Source organism: Panthera pardus, unplaced genomic scaffold (assembly GCF_024362965.1).
Source record: "Panthera pardus isolate Hobbes unplaced genomic scaffold, ASM2436296v1 HiC_scaffold_297, whole genome shotgun sequence".
Lineage (NCBI taxonomy): Eukaryota > Metazoa > Chordata > Mammalia > Carnivora > Felidae > Panthera > Panthera pardus.
In genome coordinates, this window is record NW_026526873.1 from 42,562 (window position 1) to 70,165 (window position 27,604).

Genomic DNA, 27,604 nt, shown 5'->3' on the forward strand with positions numbered 1-27,604 from the left:
AAGCCTTTCAGACAAAGACAAATACCAGATGATTTCACTAACACATGGAAATAACACAAAACAAAGCGGGGGTCGGGGCGGGGAGAAGACAGTGACAAACAGACTCTTAACTAGGAAACGAACTGAGGGCTTCCAGAGCAAGGTGGGGAATGGGTGAAACAGCTGCTGGGGATTAAGAAGTGCACCTGGGATGAGCACCGGATGACGTGTGGAAGGGTTGCTCTATATTTTACACCTGAAACTAATACTACACTGTATCTTTACTCACTGCAATTTAAATTCAAGATAACGTACATTAATGACAGGTACCTACCAGGTTTTCTGTAGTTTGCAATCACTTAATTAGGTTGGAAAAATAACCATGAAACTTTTTAAAAGGCATGTATGATATGGGGGACAGTTTGTGCCCTTACCTCGGTCACTGGTTCTAGCAGGACTCGGAAAGTGGGTCCCAGCTCATTCTTCTAGGAGTTCCCAAGACGAGCATTTCATGTATTCATGTCCTAACGGAATGCAGCTCCCGTTCTTCTGAATTTCTGTCAGGGTTTCTTCCCGGAAACAAGCCTGAATCTGGAACAACAAACCATCGACTGTATCGATGAGGTGATGTCGTGGGCCTCCACAATCCACGAGACCTTTAGTAAAATATGTCTTGTTCAAATACTGACCGGGAAGGGGAGGAATGAAACACGGGAACAGCCCAGAAAACGCAAGGGTCTGTGCAGCTCAGCAACCAGCTTGCCCAGGGAAGCCACCCAGCGCCCACTCCTCAGCACTCAGTACAATAAGACAAATTCTCTCTGGCGACTCAGGACATGCTAAGTTGCTACAAATCTCCCAAGATCTCCCCTGGGGCGGGCGGCACAACCTGCTGGAAATGCAGCTCTGCTCTCTGTACTGAGGCAGCGGCAGAGGCCCTGAGTCCTCCGGGAGCAATCAAAGCCCTTCCTGCTCTCAGGTGCCCTGGGTTAGAAAAGCCGATGGTGCGCCCTCTGCTGGCTGTCACTGCCTGGGCAGAGGAACCCGCCTCTCTGGGTCTATGGTGCTCGAGCTCTCTCTGTTGGCCATCGTGGGCATTCTTGCAATGTGGAAGGCCCTGGTCGCTCAGCTGAGACACTGAAGGTGCCTGGGCAACTAAACCTGTTCTCCACATTGGCAAAGGTTTTAATGACAGGGCCTGGGACACAAAGAAATCTTTTCCTTCTCCTTTCTTGTGAGTGAAGAATGAAACCGACTTTATTAACGTAATGACATCATTTGTAATGTTTTAAGCAATGTTCACAGAAAAATAAACCGCCAATTTACACTTGCTGAGCAAGTGGTAATTGTGTTTACCAGCAAAATACTTAGGTCAGATAAAGAACGAACAACTTTGAGAGAGATACCGGCGTAAGCTATGGAATGAATGAGTCCTAGGGATACAAGGGACAGCCAATGCAATGGAGTCAATCCTGTAATAATACTGTTGCATGCTTTCACAGGATAGCTACACTTGTGCTTAAGTACAATATAATTTATAGACATATGGAATGACTACAATGTATGCCTAAAACTCATACAACAAATGTGTGAACAATATTTCAATTAAAAATAGACATCCTTTACACTATGTTTAATTTCTCCTTCTTTGCCAATAAACTATCATTCCTGGGGCTCTTGGGTGGCTTAGCCGGCTAAGCGTCCGACTTTGACGCAAGTTGTGATCTTGCAGTCCATGAGTTTGAGCCCTGCGTCAGGCTCTGTCCTGAGAGCTCAGACCCTCGAGCCTGCCTCAGATTCGGTATCTCCCACTCTCTCCCCCCTCCCCAGCTCGGGCTCTCTCAAAAAAAGAAAAAAAGAAACATTAAAAATGAAAAATCATTCCTCAGTTGGAATTTGTGAAATTCCATTTATACCAGATTCTCTAACATCACCATCTTGATGTGGAGAGCTTATCTGAAAAGTCACTAATAATATCTTTGATGACACATATGTGACAAGGTCAGAATGAAACTTACAGGGAGCTATGAATCAGTTGTGAATTTACAGTATGTATCCTTGGCTAATATTTACAATGAAACGTGCTTTAGGGACACGGATGGATAAAATAATGTCCACCAGTCATATAGGTAAATATCCTATAGGACCATTATGCCTTCAATTACTAATTGCCATCTCTTCAGCATTAAAAGAAAGCTGGGACAAGAAAATGTCTTTGAATTTGATGTAAGAGAAGACTAGAGTGTTTTAAAGTGTTCACCTACCTTCTGGAATGCTCAGATTAGTTGTGGACAGGAGGATAGCAACCCACGTTTGGGATGCACACCGCTAGTCCCAGAGGGAGGATATGTACCTTATTGTCAATTTTTTAATCAATATCAGCAGTCCACCTCTACCAGGTACAGACTTCAGGACCTGGGGACAACATGATGCCTGATGCCTGGGTTCAGAACTTGAGGAATGTCAGGTAGTGGGGGAGAGGGGAAATCCAACAGGGCCTGGGGCAGTGAGAGAGATGGCCCAGGACACCTCCCCACAGGGCAGACTTGGAGTATACCTGCCAAAGAGCAGCACAATCTCCCTCAAGACATCCCTCTCCATGACAGAACATGAGGCTGAGCCTCACAGTTCCAGAAGAAATGAGGGATACCAATGGTTCAATTCCAATGGCTTCTGCAGAGCTTGGACCCAGGGATGTTGGAGTCTTGGGGTCATGGAACTCTGATGCCCATGATACCAGCCCTTTCTGCCCCAGCACTCAGAGCCACCTCATACATCCCCTCTCCCCTGATGTATCTAACGCCATCCACATACCTCGAGCAGGTGTCTACCTTCCTCTTTGTACTTCCTCTTTGTCACTGTTTCTCTCTAACCACATCTCTCTATGTTTCTTCCTTTCACTCTTTAGGGAGTGGTGTAACATATGGTGCTAACCTTCATTCTTATACATGTGAATATCCAATTTTCGCAGCACCAGTTATTCAAGAGACTATTCTTCTCCACTGTGTATTTTTGACTCCCTTGTCAAATACTAGTTGACTGTGCATGCATGGGTTTAGATTGGGCTCTCAATTTCCATTCCATTGTCTTATGTGTGTGCTTATGCCAGTGACATAACTGACTTCTTTGTGTTAGAATGTAGCTTGAAATCGAGAAGTGTGATGCCTCCTATTTTGTCCTTTCTTGCATTGGCTACTTAGGGTCTCTTTGTGGTTCCAAATACATTTGAGGAAATGTGTTTCTAATTGCATAAAAATTGCATCGGAGTCTTGATAGAGATAGCACTGAATCTCTAGGGGGCTTTGAGTAGTATGGACATTGTATCTGTATTAATTCCTCCTACAGATGGACATGGGGTGGCTTTTCACTGACTTGTGTGTTCTGTTTCTTCCATGAAAATTGAATTTCTTCCATTTCTGCACACAGGTTTTATAGTTTTCTGTAGAGATCTTTCACCTCCTTGGCTAAATTTATTCCAATAAATTTTATTGTTTTTGATGCTATTGTAAACGTATGGCCAACTAATCTTTGACAAAGCAGGAAAGATTATCCAAGGGAAAAAAGACAGTCTCTTTAACAAATGGTGCTGGGAGAACTGGACAGCAACATGCAGAAGATTGAAACTAGACCACTTTCTCACACCATTCACAAAAATAAACTCAAAATGGATAAAGGATCTGAATGTGAGACAGGAAACCATCCAAACCCTAGAGGAGAAAGCAGGAAAAGACCTCTCTGATTCAGCCGTAGCAATTTCTTACTTGACACATCCCCAAAGGCAAGGGAATTAAAAGCAAAAATGAACTACTGGGACCTCATGAAGATAAAAAGCTTCTGCACAGCAAAGGAAACAACCAACAAAACTAAAAGGCAACAAACGGAATGGGAAAATATATTTGCAAATGACATATCAGACAAAGGGCTAGTATCCAAAATCTATAAAGAGCTCACCAAACTCCACACCCAAAAAACAATCTAGTGAATAAATGGGCAGAAAACATGAATAGACACTTCTCTAACGAAGACATCCAGATGGCCAACAGACACATGAAAAGATGCTCAACGTCGCTCCTCATCAGGGAAATACAAATCAAAACCACATTCAGATATCACCTCACGCCAGTCAGAGTGGCCAAAATGAACAAATCAGGAGACTATAGATGCTGGCGAGGATGTGGAGAAATGGGAACCCTCTTGCACTCTTGGTGGGAATGCAAATTGGTGCAGCCGCTCTGGAGAACAGTGTGGAGGTTCCTCAAAAAATTAAAAATACACTACCCTGTGACCCAGCAATAGCACTGCTAGGAATTTACCCAAGGGATACAGGAGTACTGATGCATAGGGGCACTTGTACCCCAATGTTTATAGCAGCACTCTCAACAATAGCCAAATTATGGAAAGAACCTAAATGTCCATCAACTGATGAATGGATAAACAAATTGTGGTTTATATACACAATGGAGTACTACGTGGCAATGAGAAAGAATGAAATATGGCCCTTTTTAGCAACATGGTTGGAACTGGAGAGTGTTATGCTAAGTGAAATAAGCCATACAGAGAAAGACAGATACCATATGGTTTCACACTTATGTAGATCCTGAGAAACTTAACAGAAACCAATGGGGGAGGGGAAGGAAAAAAAGAGGTTAGAGTGGAAGAGAGTCAAAACATAAGAGACTCTTAAAAACTGAGAACAAAATGAGGGTTGGTGGGGGGTGGGAGATAGGGGAGGGTGGGTGATGGGTATTGAGGAGGGCACATTTTGGGTTGAGCACTGGGTGTTGTATGGAAACCAATTCGACAATAAACTTCATATATTGAAAAAAAAATAAAATAAAATGTATTTAGTTTAGTTTAAATTTATGTATGCATTTCTTTAGTATTTATTTTTTCAAGTTTTTTATTTAAATTCTAATTGGTTAGCATACAGTGTATGTTAATTTCAGGTATAGAATGTAGTCATCCATCACTTACATACAACACCCAGTGATCCTCACTGCTAGCGCCCTCCATAGCCCATCACCCATTTAACCCATGCCCCTGCCCACCTCACTTATAGTAACCCTCCATTTGCTATTTATAGTTAAGAGTCTGGTTTCTGGTTGATTTTTATTTCATTCAATTATGTGAGGGGTCACATTTATTGATTTGCATTTCTGAAACATCCTGCCTTTACAGGGAAAAAACCCTTCATCATGGTCAATGATCCTTTTCATGTGATCCTGAATTTGGTTTGCCTGTATGTTACTGGGAATTATTCATCTATATTCATCACGGGGATACTGGCCTATAGATTTCTGTTCAGCTAGTATCCTTTCTGGCTTCCTACCAGGGTAATTCCAGTCTCATGAAATGAGTTTGGTGGTGTTCATTCCTTTTGAATCAGTGAGAGTACCGCTGTTAGTTCTTCTACAAATGTTTGGTTAAATTCACCAATGAATCCACCTGGTCCTGGGGTTTTCTTCCTTGGCAGAACATCGATTACTGATTCAATTTACTTACATTGGTTATCTTCTTGTATTGATACAGTCTTCCTTTAATGGGTCTGTGCAAACCTTCTATATCTTCCTGATACAATCTTGGTAGGTTGTGTGTTTCTAAGAACCTATCCATTTCTTCTAGGTAGGTAGTTTTCTGTCATCTAATTTGGCCATAGTCGCCACTTTGTCTGCTTTATGTTTCTTTTGTATAAGGCATAATATCTTCTCTTTTATGTATAATTCTTTTGAATTTGGTCCTCTTTATGTCTTAGCATAGTCTATGTATAGTCCTGACAATTTTATTTCACTCTTCTGAAAACTCACTGTTGGTCTTCTTCATATTTTCTATTGATTTCATGGTCTGTTTCATTGGTTTCCACTCTCATATGGATTAATTTCTCCCTTTTGAGAACATTGGGCATAGATTGTTTTTTTCTTCTAGTTCTTAGAAGTTAAAGGTAGGTTGTTCATTTGAGTCTCAAATCTATCCTCCACGCATGCAAATCCAGTGACTCATCAGAGAACCTTCAATAGGTCTTTTCTGTCCTATTTCTCATTCTCAGAACTCTGAGAAATAGAATCCGAAAATTTATTTGAAGACACAATAAATGAAAACTTCCCTAATGTGGGGAAGGAAACAGATCCAGAGCAGGAGGCACAAAGAACCCTCATTATATTCAACAGAAGCAGATCCACACCAAGTCGTATAGTAATTAAAACCCAAAATGTCGTGATAAAGAAAAATTTTCACAGCAAGAAAACAAAAGTTGACAGTTACCTACAAGGGAAACCCCATAAGGTTATCACTGGATGTATTTCAGTAAGTGAGCAGCACGGTTTTGTAAAGTGAGTGAGTGAAACCGCAAGTGAGCAGCACGGTTTGGTAAAGGTGCCGAATGGAAAACATCTGCAGCCAAAGAGAGTCTATCCAGCAAACTATCATTCAGAAGGAAGGAGAGATTAAGAGGTTCCCAAATAAATACTAAGCGAGTTCACAATCAACAAACCACCCCTGCAAGAAATGTTAAAGGGGACTCTTTAAGTGGAAAAGAAACACCTAAAGTGACAATATTAAAGTGTGAAACGCAAAAGCAATAAAAATGAGTTTATCTGTAAAACATCAGTCAAGGTATTCACAATATGAAAGGTTTCGAAATAGGAACACTACATAGCTACAAAACGGGGAGGAGAGGAGTAAACAACTGGTTCAAACTTAAACAACTATCAACTTAATATAGACGCCTATATGCAGAAGTGGTTAGGTACAAACCTAATAATACCCACAAATCAAACACTACTAATACATATGCAGAGTATAAAGACAAACAATTTCAACTGTGAAATTGTGAAGAAACCCGGCAAATCAAAAAAAGAGAAAGAGAACAAAGGATCAGAAAAAATCAGAAATAACCAATATCAAGTAATAATAGGACAAGTACATGTCTATCAATTACTTTGAATAGAAACAGAATAAATGCTCAAATCAAAGGCACTGGGTGACAGGGGCAACTGGATGGCTCAATCGCTTGAGATTTCGACTCTTGATTTCGGTTCAGGCTATGATCGCAGGATCATGGGATTGAGCCCCAACTGGGCTCTGCACTGAGCATGGAACTTGGTGAGGATTCATTCTCATTCTCATTCTCTCTCTTCCTCTCTCTCTGTCTCTCTCTTCCCTCATTCCCCCCTCCCCGCCCTCCCATGCCTGTGCTCTCCCTCTTCATAATAAAAGGCATTGGATGATAGAATGAGTAAATATATAGGACCCATCTATCTTCTACCTACAAGAGACTAATTATAGAACTAAGGTTTCAAAAGAAATCTGCAGTAGCAGTACCTTTATCAGACAAAATAGATTTAAAAATAAAACTGTAACAAGAGACAAAGAAGGACAATATAATAATAAAAGATACAATCCAACAAAAAGAACAATTGGAAACATATATGCGCTCAATCTGAGAGCATTCAAATACACAAAGCAGTCCAAAACTAAAGAATTGATAGTCATCCAATAATAGTAGGGCACTTTAACACCCCAATGACATCAATGGAGAGATTTTTCCATCAGAAAATCACAAAGGAAGTAGAGACTTTGAATGATAGAGTAGACCAGATGGACTTAACCAATATATTTTAGACATTCCATCTTAAAACAACACAATACACATTCGTTTCACGTGCACATAGAACATTCCCCACACTCGATAAAAAGGTCATAAAACAAGCCAAAACAAAATCAAACCGATCGACACCATACCATGTGTCTTTTCAGACCACAATGCTATGAAACTAGAAGTCTGAAACAAACAAAAAAAAAAAAATTCCGGAGAAGGCACAAAATCATGAAAGTTAAATAACATGCTACTAAACAATCAATGGCTCAAACAACAAATCAAAGAGAAAATACAAAAAAAAATGAAAACAAATGAAAATGAAAATACAACAATCCAAATTTCTGTAAAGCAGGAAAACTGGTTCTAAAGGGAAGTTTATAACAATACATGTCTGCCTCAGGAAAAAAAGAAACAAAAAAAAAAAAACAAAAACTGAAGTAAACACCATAACTTTATAAAATAAAAACCAGACAAAGGACAACAAACAAAACTCACAAAGGACAGAATGAAGAAAATAATTAAAATCAAAAAAGAAATAAATGATATAGAGATTAAAACTATGCATCCGATGCATCAAAAACAGATGAGGCAGTACGTGAAATCCTATCATACCGAGAGAGGCAGCGTGGCGGTGTGAAACAGTCCAGAGCCAAGCAAGAATGGAGCAAGGCAAAAACAACCTCCAGTGCACAGAGACAGGGGCGAAAAAAATGAACACACTCCCTCCCAGATGCAGGGCGGTGTCCACGGATAAACATCTCCCCGCTCCAAGTGGGAGTGTAAACATAACTTGCTTCTTGTCCTAGACCTAACCCTAACAATAACCCAAATCCCAACACCTAAACATAACAGCTAACCCTAACCAGAACCCAAATACTAAACCCAGTCCCTATCCCTACGCCTAAACCCAAACCTAACCCTACCGAACTGAGAAAGTAAACAAACCCTGAACTAACCCTAAACTTGTGACTAAATCTCTTACTCTAACTCTATAACTGTAACCCTAAAACCCTAACCCTAATGCTCTAACTATACCCACTAACCCTAAAATTATAAAACATAAAACTAACCCTAACCATAACCATAAAACTCTAACACTAACCCTAACGCTAACCGCGAATCGAATCTCCAAACCCATAACCCGAACGCAAGTCCTAGACCTAGACCTCACCTTATCCCTAAACCTAATGCAAACCCTAACACTAATGCTATCAACTTACCCTAACCCCACCATCTAACCATTATCCTAACTCTCAAACCCAAACAATAACTCTAAACCTAAGCCTAACGCAAGCCCAAACCTAATGCCTAAACCTAACTCTAACTCCAAACCCTAACCCTTAAGCATAACCCTAAACATAACCCTAATGCATAAACCTAACTCTATCCCCTAACACTATCCCCTAACACCAACCCTAACCCTAACCCTAACCCCTAACACCAAACCCAATCCCAAACCCTAACCCAACGCACACGACACACAGGAATGGTGTCACATCCACACTGGTGAAGTCCCTGGTCAGAACATTAACCCTAGTTAAGGATCTTTCTAGATGGGGACCCAATTCCTATCTCTGAGAACACCACAAACAAATGGCCCAAAGCAGTGCAGAATTACTCCACATGGAACATCGAACATCATCATGACATTTCCAATGCCCGCATGGAGCAGCACAAGGGGGCTGATGAGGCCCAACTGAAGATGGCACACACACGAGGCTGGTCCTGGAACACAACGACTAAGCCTGAACAGCCCATTCTGATGAGGCCCACACACATTCCTCTGGGGAGACCACTACACTGCGGAGGTTCAGCGCTTGGAGCTTCCTGGGACCTAACCCTAACCTTAACTGTGACACTCACATACCGCTCAAACTAAAACTCACCCCAACTCTAAACCTAACCCTACACATGACTCGCAACCGCGCATGGACCCTCATTCAGCCCTCAGGGTGATCACGGCACTGGTGTCGCTTTGGTCCTGGCAACATCCATGGAACGAACCTTAACCTTGGCAAAAGCTTTCTCCTAATGGGGACCCAATTCCTAAGTATAAGGGCATGACGGACATGGGGCCGAGAAGCGGAGGAGGAATACATGGCATGGAACCTGGAACATCACCATGTCATTTCCAAAGACCAGAAGGAGCTCCACAGGGGACTTCTTGAAGTCTAACCTAGGAGTGGCACTGGCACCCAAAACTCAGCCTAACTGGGACCTTCCTTAGACCCCTCTACTCAGCCTTGTGGGGTGACAATGGCCCTACTGGGGGTATAGTGCCAGGAGCCTCCTGTGACCAAGCCCTAATCTTAACAGTGACCCACAGTATACACGTGAACCTAAACCTCACCTCATCTTTAACACTCACCCTACACCTGACTCGCACCATGCATGTGCCCTCATATAATCGATTCAGAGAGATCACAGGACTGGTGTCACTTCAGCCCTGGAGATTTCCCTGGCCAAAACCCTAACTGTAGCTAAGGCTTTCTGCATATGGACACCGAATTTCCACAGTCTGACAAGAGCAGGCACAATTGGTTGAGAAGCGGTTCAGGATAATTGTGTGTGAAGCGTGGAACATCACCATGTCATTTCCAAAGCAGGGCTTCAGATGCACAGGAGGATTCCTGAGGCCTACTGAAGAGTGTGGATATAGGTGTGGGGCCGTGGAATGCAAAGACTAATGCTGACCGGTACCCTTCCTTCTGCACTCCAGTCAGCCCTCCGGGGAGACAACTGCACTGCTGTAGGTTCAGGGTCTAGAACCTCCTGGGAACTAATCTCAACCATAAACAGAAACGTAACCCTAACGCTACACCTAAACCTAACACGAACTCTCACACTAACTCTAAACCAGACCTACACCCGCCCATGTGCCCACATTTCAGCCCTCCATGGAATTCACGAGAATGGTATCGCTTTGGCCCTGGCGATGTCCCTGTACCAAACGCTAATCCTAGCTAAGGCTCTCTCACCATGGAGACCCAATTCCAAAGTCTGATAACAGCATGTACATGGGTTCCAGAATCAGTGCAGAAATACTCAACATAACATGGAACATCACCATGTCATATCCAAAACACGACTGCAGCTACAACAGAGGATTTATGAGTACTACATGAAGAGCATTCCATACACTTGTCTGGACTTTGTACACAAAGAAAAATCCATACTGGAAACCTCCCTTGTGTACTCCACTCAGCCCTTCGGGGAGACAACTTCGGGGAGACAGCTGGACGAGGGGATTCCTGAGCCCCACCAGAAGGGTGGCCCATACATTTGACTGGCCATGGAACACAAAGACTAATCCTGACCGGCACCCTCCCTTGTGTACTCCACTGAAACCTTCAGGGAGACAACTCCTCTGCTGTGGGTTCAGTACCTGGAGCCTCCTGGGACATAACCCTAACCCTAACCCTAACCCTAAAGCTTACCCTACACCTGACCCTATCTATCACACTAACTCTAAAACAGACCCAGAGCCAAGAATGTGCCCTCACGTCACCCTCCATGGATTCACAACACTGGTGTCACTTTGGCCCTGGCAATGTCCCTGGACCGAACCCTAACCCTAGGTAAGGCTTTCTTCCCTGGGGACCCAATTCCAAAGTCTGAACACAGCATGCACACGGGTTCAAGAATCAGTGGAGAAATACTCACCATGGAACGTGTAACATCACAACATCATTTCCAAAGATCTATGGCAGCTGTACTAGAGGTCTTCTTAGGCCTAACCAAAGGGTGGCCCATATATTTGTCTAGCCTTGGAATCAAAAAACTAATCCTGACGGGCACCTTCCCTTGTGTACTCCACTCAGAACTTTGGGGAGACATTGCTCTGCTGTGGGGTGTCTAGAGACTCCTGGGACCTAACCCTAACCGTAAACATAACCTTAAACATAACCATCACCCTACACCTAACCCTATCTGTAACCCTAACCCTACACGTGACCCGCACCGTCGCATGGGCCCTCACTTCAGCCCTCGAGGGAGATCACGAGACTGGAGTCGCTTCAGCCCTGGCGATGTCCCTGGACCGAACCCTAACCCTAGCTAACACTAGCTAAGGCTCTCTCCCCATGGGGACCCAAAACCAAGTGTGACAACACCACGCACCTGGGGTCCAGAAGTGGTGCAGGATCACTCGGCATAGAACCTGGAACAACACCATGTCCTTTCAAAGACCCGGCTGCGGCATCCCGAGAGGATTCCAGAGGCCTCACTGACCAGTGGCCCAAAGAGCTGTGTGGTCTTGGAAGACCAAGACTAATCATGACTAACACCCTACCATGTGCCCTCATCTTATTCCTTCGGGAAGACAACTGCACTGCTGTGGGTTCAGCGCCTGGAGCATCCTGGGTCCTAACACTACCCTAAACCTAAGCCTAACAAGAACCCTCAACCGAAACCTAATCCTATCTCAAACACTAACCCTCCACTTGACCATCACCATCGCATGGGCTCTCACTTCATCCCTGGAGGGACATCACGAGACTGGAGTCGCTTCGGACCTGGCGACGTCCAGGGACAGAATGTTAACCCTAGCTAAGGCTCTCTCCCCATGTGGACCCAAAACCAAAGTCTGACAACACCACATGCCTGGGCTCCAGAAGCGGTGCAGGATCACTCGGGATAGAACCTGGAAGGTCCCCATGTTCTTTCGAAGGCCTGGCTGCAGCTGCCTGATAGGATTCCTGAGGCCTACTACACCAGTGACCCATAGAGTTGTCAGGCCTTGGAACCAAAAGACTAATCCTGACTAGCACCCTCCCTTGTACACTCAGCCCAGCGGGGAGACAACGGCACTGCTGTGCTTTCAGTGCCTGGAGCCTCCTGGGACCTAATTCTAACCCTAACCCTAAACGTAATCCTAACCAGAACCCTCAACCGAAACCTAATCCTATCTTGAACTCTAACCCTACACTTGACCCACATCGTCGCTGGGTCTCAATTCAGCCCGTGAGGGAGATCACGAACCTGGAGTCGCTTCGGTCCTGCCGACTACCCTGGACCTCACCCTAACCCTGGTTAAGGCACAAACCCTGTGGGGAACCAATTGCAAAGACTGACAACAGGAAACACACGGTTTCGAGATCAGTGTAGAAATACTCTACACAGAATGTAGAACATCACTACATCATTTCCAAAGCACGACTGCAGCTGCACAAGAGGATTCCTAAGGCCTATCTGAAGTGTCTCTCATACATTAGTCTGGAATTGGAACCCAAAGACTTATCCTGACTGACACCCTCCCTGGGGACACCACTCGGCCCCTCAGGTAGACAACAGCACTGTTGTGGAATCAGTGCTTGGAGCCTCCTGGGACCTAACCCTAACCGAAACCATAACCCAAACCATATCCCTCAACCTACACTTAACCCTATCTCTAACCCTAACCCTGTACTTCACCTGAAACTTCGCATGGGCCCTCAATCAGCCCTCTAGGAAGATCATGAAACTGGAGTCGCTTCAGCCCTGGTGACTTCCCAGGACCGAACCCTAACCCTAGCTAAGGCTATCTCCCCATGTGGAATAAATTTCAAGTCTGAAAACAGCATGCACATGAGATCGACAATCAGTGCAGAAATACTCGGCATGGAACATGGAAATTCACCATGTCATTTGCAAAGCGCGACTGCAGCTGCATGAGAGGATTCCTGAGGCCTACCTGTAGGGTGGCCAATACATTTTTCTGGCCTTGAAACCCAAAGCCTAATGCTGACCGGCGCCCTCCTTTGTGTAGTGCACTCAGTCCTTTAGGGAGACAACTGATCTACTGTGAGTTCAGTGCCTGGAGTCTCCTGTGACCTAACCCAAACCCTATCCATGACCCAAACCATAACCCTCACCCTACACCTAACCCTATCTAGCACACTAACTCTACAGCGGACTCACAGCCACACATTTTCCCTCACTTCACCTTCCATGGAATTAACAACACTGGTGTCGCTTCAGCCCTGGCAACTTCCCTGGACCAAATCCTAAACCTAGCTAAGCCTCTCTTCCCATGGGGTCCCAACTCCAAAGTCTGACAATACCACACAGACGGGTTCGAGAATCAGTGCAGAAATACTCAGTATGGAGCGTGTAACATCACCATGTCGTTTTCAAAGCGTGACTGCATCTGCACGAGAGGATTCCTGAGGCCTACCTGAAGGATGGCCCATACATTCATCTGGCCTTGAAACCCAAAGACTAATCCTGACCAGCACCCTCCCTTGTGTCCCCCACTCAGCCCTTTGGGGAGACAAAGGTTCTTCTGTGGGGTCAGTGCCTGGAGCCTCCTGGGACCTAACACTAACCCTACACATAACCCTAACCGTAACACTCACCCTACACTTAACCCATTCTCTAACACTAACCATACACTTGACGCGCACCCTCCCATGTGCCCTCATTTCAGCCCTTGAGGGAGATCACAAAACTGGAGTCGCTTGAGCCGGGTCTATTTGCCTGGACCGAATCCTAACCCTAGCTAAGACTCTCTCACCATGGGGATCCAATTCCAAAGTCTAACAACAGCCCGCTCAAGGGTTCAAGAATCGGTACAGAAATACTCGGCATGGAACGTGGAATATCAGTATGTCATTTTCTAAGGGTGACTGCAGCTGCAAGAGAGGTTTACCAAGGCTTACCCGAAGGGTGGCCCAGATATTTGTGTGGCCTAGAATCCAAAGGCTAATCATGACCGGCACCCTCCCTTGTGTCTTCCACTCAGCCCTTCGGGGAAACATCTGCACTGCCTTGGGGTCAGTGTCTGGAGGCTCCTGAGACCTAAAACTAACAGAAACCCTAACCAGAACCCTCAGGCGAACCCAAACCCTATATCAAACTCTAACCCTACACTTGAAGCACACAGTCACATGGGCCCCCACTTCAGCCCTCGAGGAAGGTCACGAAATTGGTCTCGTCAACACTGGCGATGTCCCTGGATCGAACCCTAACCCTAGCTAACGCTCTCTCCCCATGGGTACCCAATACCAAAGTCTGACAACCCCACGCGACTGGGGTCCTGAAGCGGTACAGGATCACCTGGCATAGAACCTGGAACATCACTATGTTGTTTCCAAGCCCCACTGTAGCTGCCCCTGAGAATTCCTGAGGCCTACCCGACCAGTGGCCCATACAGTTGTCTGGCCTTCGAACCCAAAAATTAATCCTGATGAGCATGATCCACTGTGCCCTCACTCAGCCCTTCCGGGAGACAACTGCACTGCTGTGGGGTCAGCGCTTGGATCCCCCTGGGAACTAACCCTAGCCCTAACACTAGCCAGAACTCTCAACAAAACCCTAACCCTATCTCAATTCAAAGCCTATTCATGACATGCACCTTCGCATGGGCCCTCAATTCAACCCTCCAAGGAGATCACAAGACTGGATTCGCTTTGGCATTGGTGATGTCACTCAATCGAACCCTAAATTTAGCTAAGGTCTCTCCCATGGGGACCCAATACCAAAGTCTGAAAATACCACGTGTCTGGGCGCATGAAGCAGTACAGAATCACTCGGCAAAAATCTTGGAACATCACCATGTCCTTTCAAAGTCCTGGCTGCAGCTGCCCAAGAGGATACCTGAGGCCACCCTGAAGGGTGGCCTATACATTTGTCTGACCTTGGAACTCAAAGACTAATCCTGACCGGCATCCTCCCTTGTGTACTCCACTCAGCCCTTCGGGGGGACAGTTGCTCTGATGTAGGGTCAGTGCCTGGAGTCTCCTGGGACATACCCTAACCCTAACCGTAATCCTAACCCTAGCCCTCAACCTGCTCCTAACCCTATTTATCACACTAACTCTACAGCAGGCCCACAGCTGTGCATGTGCCGTCACCTCAGTCCTCCATGGAATTTATGATACTGGTGTCGCCTCAGCCCTGTCGTCCCTGGTCCGAACCCTAACCGTTGCTATGGCTCTCTCCCCATGGGACCCAATTCCAAAGTCTGACTACAACACGCACACGGGTTCGAAAAAGGGTGCAGAAACACTTGGCATGGAACCTGAAACATCACCATGTGATTTCCAAAGCGCGAGTGTGTCTACAAGAGAGTATTTCTGAGGACTACCTGAATAACGTCCCATAGAGTAGTCTGGTCTTAGAACCCAAAGAATAATCCTGACTGGTACCCTCCCTTGTGTACTCCACTCAGCCCTTCGTGGAGACAAGTGCACTGTTGGGGTTTCAGTGCCTGGAGCATCCTGGGTCCTAAGTCTAACCCTAACCTTAACCCTAACCATAACCCTCAACCTACACCTAACCCTGTCTCATTAAAAAGGACAACATCAGAATCAGAGGGCTCCCAGAAGATGAAGAGAGAGACAAAGGGGTAGAAGTGTTAAGTCTGCAAGTCATAGCGGATATATTTTTTTTTTTACCTAGGAAAAGGCACAGACATTAAAGTCCAGGAAGCACAGAAGACTCTCATAAGATTCCATAAAAATCCACCAGTAAAAGGAATATCACATTCAAATTCACAAAATACTCAGGCAAGGAAAGAATCATGAATGCAGCAAGGGAAAAAAGTCCTTAACAAACAAGGGAAGACAACACAGATCAGGTTTGCAGCAGACCTACCCACAGAGGCTTGGCAGGCCAGAAAGGAGTGGCAAGATATACTCAATGTGCTGAATCAGAAAACTATGCAGCCAAGAATTCCTTATCCAGCAAGTCTGTCGTTCAAAATAGAAGGACAGATTAAAAGTTTCCCAGACAATAAAACTTAAAGGAGTTTGTGACCACTAAGCAATTCCTCAAGAAATTTTCAGGGGGGCTCCCTGAGGGGCGAAAAGATAAAAAAAAAAGAATAAAAAAACACCAAAAGTACCAAAGACTGGATAGCACAAAAAAACACCACCACAAAATCCAACGCTACAAGACACATAACGGCCATAATCTCATATCTGTGAGTACTCACTCTAAACGTCAATGGCATAGATGCTCCAATCAAAATACACAAGGTAACAGGGTGGGGAAAAAAACAAGATCCATCTATATGCTGTTTACAAGAGACCCATATTAGACCTAAAGGCGCCTTCAGATTGAAAGGAAGGGGCTGCAGAACCATCTATCATGCTAATGATCGCCAAAGAAAGACGGAGTAGCCTTGCTCATATCAGACAATCTAGATTTCAAAATAAAGACTGTAACAAGAGATGAATAAGTGTGTTGTATCATAATTGAGGGGGTCTATCCACCAAGAAGACCTAACAATTGTAAACATTTATGCTCCCAATGTGAAAGCACACAAAGATATAAATCAATTAATCACAAATATAAGGAAGCTCATTGATAATAAAACCATAATACTATGGGACTTCAACACCCCATTATGACAACAGAAAGATCATTTAAACAGAAAATCAACAAACAATGGATTTGAGTGTATATAAAAACACTATATTTGAGTGAATATACACATACATATATATACACACACACATACATACACACACACACATATACATAGTGATATATATATCACTTATATATACAAGATATATATATATATAAAAGACTGAAATCTTGCCATTTGCAACTACGTGTTTAGAACTGTAGGGTATTATGTTAAGTGAAATTAGAGAAAGACAAAAATCATGACTTCACTCACATGAGGACTTTAAGAGACAAAACATGAACATAAGGGAAGGGAAACAAAAATAAAAACAGTCAGGGGGACAAAACAGAATGGACTCATAACTATGTAGGACAGACAGAGTGTTACTGGACAGGATGTGGGAGGGGGTTTGGTTAAATGGGTAAGGGGAATTAAGGAATATACTCATGAAATCATTGTTGCGCTATATGCTAACTAATTTGGATGTAAATTTTAAAACATAAAAAAAAATGAAAAAAAAGGAATGAATGGGTGAACCAAGAAGTTAAACAGAAAACTAAAAAGTACATGGAAGCCAATGAAATGGATAACACCACACCCCTAAACCTCTGGGATTCAGCAAAAGTAGTAATAAGAGGAAGTTTATAACAATCCAGGCCTTCCAAAAGAGGTAAGAGGGTCTCAGATACACAGCCCAACTTTATACCTTAAAGAGCTGGAAAAAGAACAACAAATAAAACCAAAACCAGCAGAAGACAAGAAATGATAAAGATTACAGCAAAAATCAATGCTATCGAAACTGAAAACAAAAACAAAAACACACACAGAAAAAAAACAACAACAAATAACCCCCTCCACCCACACACAAAACAGTAGAACAGATCATTGAAACCAGAAGCTTGTTCTTTGAAATAATTAATAACATTGATAAACCACTAGCCAGTTGGATCAAAAAGAAAAAGGAAAGGACCCAAATAAATAAAATTATGAATGAAAGAGGAGAGGTCACAACCAATGCAGCAGAAATACAAATAATAAGAGAATATTACCAGCAAATATATGCCAATAAAATGGACAATCTGGAAGAAAGAGACAAATTCCTAGAAATATATAAACTAACAAAACTGAAACAGGAAGAAATAGAAAATTTGAACAGACCCATAACCAGTAAAGACATTGAATTACTAATCAAAAATTTCCCAAGAGGGGCGCCTGGGTGGCGCAGTTGGTTAAGCGTCCGACTTCAGCCAGGTCACGATCTCGCGGTCCGTGAGTTCGAGCCCCGCGTCAGGCTCTGGGCTGATGGCTCGGAGCCTGGAGCCTGTTTCCGATTCTGTGTCTCCCTCTCTCTCTGCCCCTCCCCCGTTCATGCTCTGTCTCTCTCTGTCCCAAAAATAAATAAAAAACGTTGAAAAAAAAAATTTCCCAAGAAAAAGAGCCTAGGGCCAGATGGCTTTCCAGGGGAATTCTACTAAACATTTAAGGAAGAGTTAACACCTATGCTCTTGAAGCTGTGCCAAAAAAAGAAATGGAAGTAAAACTTCCAAACATTTTCTCTGAACCCAGCTTTACCTTGATTCCAAAACCAGAAAAAGACCCACTAAAAAGGAGAAGTATACACAAATTTTCATGATGAACATGGATACAAAAATCTTCCACAAGATATGAACCAACCAGATCTAACAATACATTTAAACGTTACTCACCACGACCAAGTGGGATTAATACCTGGAATACAAATTGGGTTCAATATCCACAAAACAATCAATGTGACTTATCACATCGATAAAAGAAAGGACAAGAACCACATGATCCTCTCAATAGATGCAGAGAAAGCATTTGACAAAATACAGCATCCTTTCTTGATAACATCCCTCAAGAACGTAGGGATAGAAGGATCATACCTCGAGATCATAAAAGGCATATATGAAAGGCCCGATGCTAATATTGTCCTCAAAGGGGCAACACTGAGAGCTTTCCTCCTAAGGTCAGGAACAAGACAAGGATGTCCACTCTCGCCACTGGTATTCAACATAATATGGGAATTCTTAGCCTCAGCAATCAAACAACACAAAGAAATAAAAGGCATCCAAATTGTCCAGGAGGAGCTCAACCTTTCATTCTTCATAGATGGCATGAAACTCTATGTGGAAAACCCACAATAGTCAACAAAAAACTGCTAGAAATAATACAGGAATTCAGCAAAGTGGCAGGATACAAAATCAATGCACAGAAATCAGTTGCATTCCTATGCACCAACAATGAAGCAAGAGAAAGAGGGATCAGGGAATCGATCCCATTTAAAATTGCACCAAAACCCATAAAATACCTAGGAATAAATCTAACCAAATAGGTGAAAAATCTATACACTGAAAACTATAGAAAGCTTATGAAAGAAATTGCAGATGGCAAGCACACAGAAAAGACAAATATTGCATGCTCCTGGATAGGAAGAACAAATATTGTTAAAATGTCAATAGTACCCAGAACAATCTACATAGTCAACACAATACTTATCAAAATAATACCATCATTCTTCACAGAGCTACAACAAAGAATCCTACAATTTGTATGGAACCAGAAAAGACCCGGAATAGCCAAAGCTATCTTGAAAAAGAAAACCTAAGTAGGAAGCATCACAATCCTGGACTTCAAGCTGTATTACAAAGCAGTAATCACCAAGACAGTATGCTCTTGCCACAAGAACAGACACTCAGATGAGTGGAAGAGAATACGAACACAGAAATGGACCCAGAAACGTATGGCCAACTAATCTTTGACAAAAAGGATAGAATATCCAATGGAATAAATACAGTCTCCTCAGCAAGAGTGCTGGGAAAACTGGACAGCGACATACAGAAGAATGAGTCTGGACCACTTTCTCACACTCAAAATGGATGAAAGACCCTCAAAATGGATGAAAGACCTAAATGTAACATAGGAAGCCATCAAAACCCTCGAGGAGAAAGCTGGCAGAAACCTCTTTGATGTTTGCTTCCACAACTTCTTAGTCAACAAGTCTCCAGAGGCAAGGGAAACAAAAGCAAAAATGAACGATTAAGACCTCATCAAAATAAAAAGCTTCTGCACAGTGAAGGAAACAATCAGCAAAACTAAAAGGCAACCAACAGAATGGGAGAAGATATTTGCAAACGACATATGAGATAAAGGATTAGTATACAAAATCTATAAAGAACATGTCGAACTCAATACCCAAAAAACAAGTAATCCAGTGAAGAAATGAGCAAAGACATGAGCAAATATCTTCCAAGGATGACATCCAGATGGCCAAATGAAACATGAAAAAATGCTCAACATCACTCATCATCATGGAAGTACAAATCAAAAACACAATGAGATAACACCTCACCCCTGTGAGAATGGCTAACACTAACAACTCGGGCAACAACAGATGTTGGCGAGGAAGCAGAGAAAGAGTAACTCTTGCACTGCTGGCGGGAATGCAAACTGGCACAGTCACTCTGGAAACCAGTAGGTAGGTTCCTCACAAAATGAAAAAGAGGACTACTCTACAACCCAGCAGTTGCACTACTAGGTATTTATCCAAATGATACAGATGTGCTATTTTGAAGGGAAAAGTGAACCTCAAAGTTATAGAAGCACCATCAACAACAGCTAAAGTATGGAAAAGACCAAAATGTCCATCGATGGATGAATGGATAAAGAAGATGTGGTGTATACACACACACACACACACACACACACACACACACACACACACAATAGAGTATTGCTTAGCAATCCAAAAGAATAAAATGTTGCCATTTAACCTGCATGGATGGAACTAGAGGGTATTATGCTAAGCGAATTTAGTCAGAGAAAGACAAATATTATAGGATCTCACTCGTATGAGGACTTTAAGATACAAAACAGATGAATATAAAGGACGGGAAGCAAAATAATATAAAAACATGGAGGGGGACAAAAATATAAAAAAAAACCTCTTAAGTGTGGAGAATAAACAGGGTTACTGGAGGGACTATTGGAGGGCTGATGTGCTAAATGGGTAAGGGACTTTAAGTAATCTACTACTGAGATCATTGTTCCACATTATGCTAACTTTGATGTAAATTAAAAAATAAATTAACTAAAAATTAAAAAAATTATCCCAGTAAATAAAAGACATCCCAACAGAATATTGTTGAAAAGGTGTCAGTCATGAGTCCCCACTAAGGTTTGTACCTAAGTGGCTTTCTTAATTTCCCTAGTTTCTCATAAATACGGACAGTGCGCTCTGACCCAAATCTGCTCTTGCCCTGCCTCAAGGTGAGCAGAAAGAATATATTCACATTTGACTTGGCTTGTTAAAAATAAAAGAGAAAAGCAAATTCATTTAAGATAAAGCAACTTTTACTCATGATGCAAAATCTGCTTGACTACTTTGGACATAATGTATTGCATTTGTTTATGGCTGACTTTGCCTAAATTAGTGAATCTATTTAAATGACCAAATATTGCACATTTCACTTAGTTGCAAACACACACACACACACACACACAAATAGCATGAAACAAAAATGAATAGTATATAACATAAATGCAGTAAGGACATAAAAGATTAGTTTTCCTATAAAACATAAAATAACTGCTTTGGCAACAGTTTTCCATTTGATAACTTCACAAGCAAATTTATATTGACTTCCAATTTATTAACCATTTTTAGAAATACTATGTTTAATGATAACTCTAAATACAAATGGGATTATTTTTCAGAAAGAGGGAAACATTTTTTTTCTCCTTAGTATATTAATTAAGCTGAAAACTGAAAGGATATCAGTTTTGTAAAAGACAATCCCAACAGACAACATTGTTGGTATCTGAACCATCATGTCAGTAAAAGTACAGTCAGTGAGGCTGTATCCTTGACTGAAAATCATGCACCATTTGTGGAGGGAACGCCAGAAACTCTCCTCCAACATGATGATTGTCATTCAGGAGCTGTATTTTTTTTTTTATTTGATGAAATGGCATGTTCAAACTATCTTTATCATGACTCCAGTCTCTGGCTTTTTAAGTCCAGGTCAGTTCTAAAATGGTCTTCATTCATTTTCCTCGGGTAACTTCTCTTAATCCTGAATACCCAAATAAAAGAGACCTCAAATTAATTTTTTGATCATTAAAGAAAATAGGTCTACCAAAACGACATATACCAAACCTTACTAGCTATGATAGTATGCTTATCTCTTCCAAGTTACTAAAAGATTACTGCTTGTATTCAGCTTAATGGTCAACCTGGCATTTAATGGGAGCCTAGGGAAACAACAGTAATGTATTTTTGGAATTTCAGGATATTTCTTTGTTTCAATCAGCAGTCACTATAAATATGTTATGGTCTACAGATTTATTCTAGACCTATTTTCTATGTTTAAGTTTATATTTGAGAGAGAGAGAAAGAGCATGAGCCAGGGAGGGGCAGAGAGAGGGAACACAGAATCGCAATCAGGCTCCAGGCTCCCAGCTGCCAGCACAAAGCCCAACATGGAGTTCAAAGTCATGAGCAGTGAGATCATGACCTGTGCCAAAGTCAGATGATTAACCAACTGAGCCACACAGATGCCCGAAGACCTATTTTAAATTTGCAAATATCAGACTCCAAAAGTACTGACTATTATCTAAGCCTTTAGTTCATTCACAAGTTGCATTGACTTTGAACAAAAGTAATTTTGATAAGATGCGCTAGTCTTCTATTTTTAGGAGCTACACAGACATAGAAGCAGAAAACCAACAGCTTCCTCATACACAACTTAAGAATCATCTCTACACCACTGATGCCAATTTAAAACAACCATTATATGGCCACTTGATCAACATTCATAAGGTCATGGCAATGGTTTGGAAATGCCAAATGAAACCAGAGCTCAACACGTGTAAGGAGTCACACCATGACCCTTAGGATTTCCATCTACATGTCCAAATGACAACTATTAACAGCTGCTTTCCTGTCAATTTAATGATGGTACAACTTACATGAATGCAAATATAACATACTTTTTAAAACAAAGCTCATTCTGAAATAGACAATCTATGCAGACAAATCCTAAGTTCTATTTCAAAAATCAGCTGCACCCAAAGAAAGAACGATACTCTCTTAACTATAAATAACTGACTTTCAAAATCTACGACGGGTTTTCACCAATACAGCTCAGTCATGTTACCAAGAACACATGGTAAACTCTTACAACAAAGGCAATGACCTTTTCCTCTATATTGTAGGAAAAAATAACAGCTATTATCTTGACATTATGAATTCATCCTATAATTCAGACCTGTTAAAAAGGAAACAAACTCTCTCAGTATTCTTACTGGCTAAATTTTGCAAAGGGAAGAATACGTTTATATAATCATTAAGGATAACAGAAATTCCAGCAGTAAAAAATAAAAGGATGTGGTATTGAAATTCAACCTGTGGGTATAATTACTCAGATACTAAACTTAATCCCATTTCCTGAATTGTTACACCAGCTTTACACGTACCATTGCTTATATTATACCATGCTGAAATATGGCTTTTCCCCATTCATCTTGGGGACATATGGTAGATGAAAGAAAGTGGGCTTTGGAGCCCATGAGAACAAAGTTATCCAAAGGACAGCACTTACTAGTATTGTGATCTCAGAAACATGACCTACTCTCTTTTGAGCTTCAGATTGTTGATTTTCAAAATGAAAATCATACTTACCTCACCTGGAGGTTATGATGTCCGTGCTAAAGATGTAATTCCAGTGCCAGCCAGGAACTTGGAGCATAGAGGTAGAGGGAAGATGCAAGCCTATACAAATAAATAAACAGAGTTATAACTTGGGCTAAGGGCAAACTGGGATTAGCACTGTGTGAGCAAATAACGGGCACAAGGGCATAAAGAAAAAAAAAACCCATGTAGGTAGTGACTAGGTACAACAGACATAAACCTGTTATGGAATGGATTTTCCCCCAAAATCCATACATTGAAGTCCTAACTACCCATGGGACTGTACTTGGATACCAGATCTTGAAAGGTAAAGTGGAGGTCGAATGAGCTCATTTGCGGGGAGGGACTCTAGTCTGATAACCGGTGTCCTATAGGAAGAGAGTGGGCAACTACACACACAGAAGGAAGACCACGTGAAGACAGTGGGAAGGAGGCCATCCACCAGTCATGGAGAGAGGACACCCACCCTGGCCACACCTTGATCTGAAGTGTGAGAAAATAAATAAATCAATTTCTGTTGCTTAAGCCACCCAGTCTGTGGTACATTGTGATGGCAGACACAGCAAAACAATACGAAATCCTAATATTTACTTGCTCAGCAAATGGTTTGTGAGCCTTTGAAGGAGTGGGGCACTGTTCGAGGGCCCTAAGGAACCAGCCCTAAACAAAGCTAGTTTGGTCTTTGGAGCCCATGGAGCCGACAATCTGGCAGGGACTGCAGTAGGCAACATCCAGCAAGCAAGAAAGAAAACAGATGGTGCCAAGGGCCAGGAAGAAAAAGAATGCAGGGAAGGGATATGGGGTGTTCAGGTCGGAGAAGGAACAGTTTTCAGTTTTACATAGAGAGCTAGCAGAGAATCCACTGAGCAGGTGATGTCAGAGCAAGGTTATGACGGAATTGAGGGAGTATGTCTTGTTGGCACGTGGAAGTATATCTCCGACAGAGAGAGGCAAACTGATTGCAAAGACCTGAAGCAGGAGTATGTGCTTGACAAGCTCAGGGAACAGGGAGGGGCCAGTGTGGCAGCAGCCCAGTAAACAACGGGAGGGGAATAGGAGAGGCCTATAGGGAGGTAGCAGAGTCTGGGGAGGGTAGCACCTGTGTGGTGCACAGCTGGAGTCAGGTGTCTGGAGACATGAACAGCTGTGGGCAGCGCATAAAGACTTAGAGGCCCCAGATGCTGGCATATAGAAGCCTGAGGCTGGCTGAGATCACCCCAAAGTAAGGGCGGGTGGAAAGCAGATGGGGGGCAGGAAGAAGACGAGGACCTACCAACACAGACACTGGTGAGCAGCGGCCCAGACGGTGGGAGGAGGAAGGAAGTAATTTTTAAAGAAAGGGGGTAATCAATTGAGACTGTAAAATGGTGCCACGTAATCCACATACTGAAGTTTGAGACTTCACTGTGACCTTCAGCGATGTGTGTCATCCATTAAAGAGATGAGAACTAGGGACAAGTGGGAGAGGAAGCCCATTCAGACTCAGCTGACAGAGAAACAAGGGAAGTTCTGCAGACACTGGCACGTGCGCTGCTAGGCGTAGGAAGACAAAGCAGGTGGTGCTGGATGGAAAGTGATTGCTCCCCGTGGGCCGGGAGAAACAGCTGCAGGTGCACAGGAAACAATAATGCTAGTATGTGCAACACGAAATATTTGTACTTGTGTAAGCTGTATCAGAGCGGATAACCATGGATAGTTAACCATGAGATAAAAATAACCTAAATGTAAAGTCAATATCAAACTAATTGTTGACCCAACATGGATAGGCAATCAAGGAAAGATGAAAGGAGTAAAAGGAACTCAGTGAACACAAACCCCACCTGCTTACCAGTAAAATCACCTCTAGCATTTCTAGTTTTAGAGGCCCCGCCTGCCTAGGGACATTCATGAAATGGCCATGGTATCCTGACCGTGGAAAAGTAGCATAATCACTTGTTTCCTAAATAGTGACTCATTTGAATGGCCACACGAGGGTTTTACTCTCTTCGTAAAACCGTAAAACCAATCAGTGAAATGGACCTTCCCGTGAAGAGGCGGGAATAGGGCAAGAAGACAAGTAGACCGATGGAGCTGCTTTAAAATGTTTTCAGCTTCACTGTTTTTTTTGAGAGAGAGAGAGAGACAGACAGACAGACAGACAGACAGACAGAACACACGTGGGGAAGGGGCAGACAGAGAGTGAGACACAGGATTTGAAGCAGGCTCCATGTTCAGAGTCATCAGCACAGAGATGAAGCGAGGGTTCGAAACCACAAACCGTGAGACTATGACCTGAAGTGGGACACTTAATCCACTTGATTAAGTGATTAATTAAGTGATTAATCCACTTGATTAAGTGATTAATTTTGAACGGCCGAGGCAGTGCAAAATACGTCTGGCCTAAAAGGAACATCAAGGCTACATCACCGATGAAGGGGTGCAGAAGGGGCACATGCATGATCCCCTCCCATGCCAAGGTGTGGGAAAGAACATGAGTGACACCCCTCCATCGCAGAGACAGTGGCGCAATGGTGACCCCCTACCTTGATGTGGGAGAGCGCATGTGTTAACCCCCTCCTGTCCAAAGGGGGGGGGAAGCTAATGCTTGAAAACCTTTCATACCCAGGGTGGAGGAAGTACTACCTAAGCCTTACCCTACCCCTTATGTCAGTGTCAACCCTAACAATTAATTACCTTAAGAGATGTGTGTTTCTTCAGCTGTGAAAGTGAAAGAACCATTCATGAAATATCACATTTAATAGTGACACCACTACTCTCCCTAAAAGGTGGCACTGTGCATGGGTGACCATCTCACACACCAACCAGGGGCAAGGCAGAATCCTGAACCACTTCTGGCATCAAGTGGGGTGGGGCACATGTTTGAACACCCTCCAATGCTGAGGGGGGTTATGTGCATGTGTGAACACCCTTCCCACCGAGGTGAGTGGGGCCAAGCATGAACACTGTCCCTTGCTGAGGGAAGGTTGTGTGCCTGTACAAATGGTCTGCCTCACAGAGCGGGGGTTGTGGGCATGCCTGAACCCCCTTTGGCAAGGGGGGGGGGCTTTGCACATGTGTGAACACCATCCTGGCAAGGGGAGCGGGGAGAATATGTTAATGCCCTCCCTGGTCGCATTTCTTCAGCTGTGTTTCTTCAGCTCTGAAAGTGAAAAGAACCATTCATGAAACATCACATTCAATAGTGACATCAGTACTTCCTCCCTGAGGGGTGGCGCTGTGCATGGGTGACCGACTCACATGCTGACAGGGGGCCAGGCGGAAGCCTGAACCACCTCCTGTGCTAAGTGGGGCAGGCCGCATGCACCAACGACCTCCCTGGCTGAGGTGGTGGTTCTGTGCATGCCTGAACACCCTTCCTTGCCCAGGGGAAGGGGGCGCATGTGAAAATGCCTTCCCTCATTGAGGGGAGCTGTGTGCATGCGTGAACATACACCAGTAGGGGGGCAGTGCGCATGCCTGTACAGCCTCCTGCGGTAGTGGGTAAGGAGCATGCATGCATGCCCTCCCTCACTGATGGGGATTGTGCTCATGTGGAAACACCCTACCTCTTGGAGCAGGAGTTTTGTGCATGTGTGAACACTCTTACGCCAGTAGGGAGAGCTGTGCACATGTGTGAACAGCACCCAGTGGTATGGGGTGGGGCCAACGTGAGAATGGCATCCCTCCCCCAGCCGGGGTTGTTCAGAAGTATGAACACACTTCCGCCACAACGGGGGCTGTGCACATCTATGAACACCCTCCAGCGCTGAGGGGGTAAGGTACATAGGTCAACACCCTCCCGTGCCAAAATGGGTATGGGGCACATGCTTGAACCATTCCCTTGTTGAGGGATGCATGGCGCATATGTGAATGCCCTCCTTCATGGAGGGGTTGTTGTGCGCATGCATGAATACCGTCCCTCACTGGTGGCTGTGCGCATGCATGAACACCCTCCCGGACAGAGGGGGGCGGGGCAGATGTGTGAATATTCCCCCATGCTGACATGTCA

At 43.5% G+C, this 27,604-nt stretch overlaps 1 long non-coding RNA gene across 1 annotated transcript; it reads right to left on the reverse strand.

Annotated features, from left to right (window-relative positions):
- Positions 1 to 413: 413 nt before the first annotated feature.
- On the reverse strand, positions 414 to 26,659 carry LOC128774140 (uncharacterized). The gene is made up of 3 exons (XR_008418556.1): positions 26,290 to 26,659; positions 23,608 to 23,697; positions 414 to 570 (listed from the first exon to the last, which is right to left on the reverse strand). It is a non-coding gene; the product is annotated as an uncharacterized LOC128774140 (long non-coding RNA).
- Between the last annotated feature and the right edge of the window lie 945 nt (positions 26,660 to 27,604).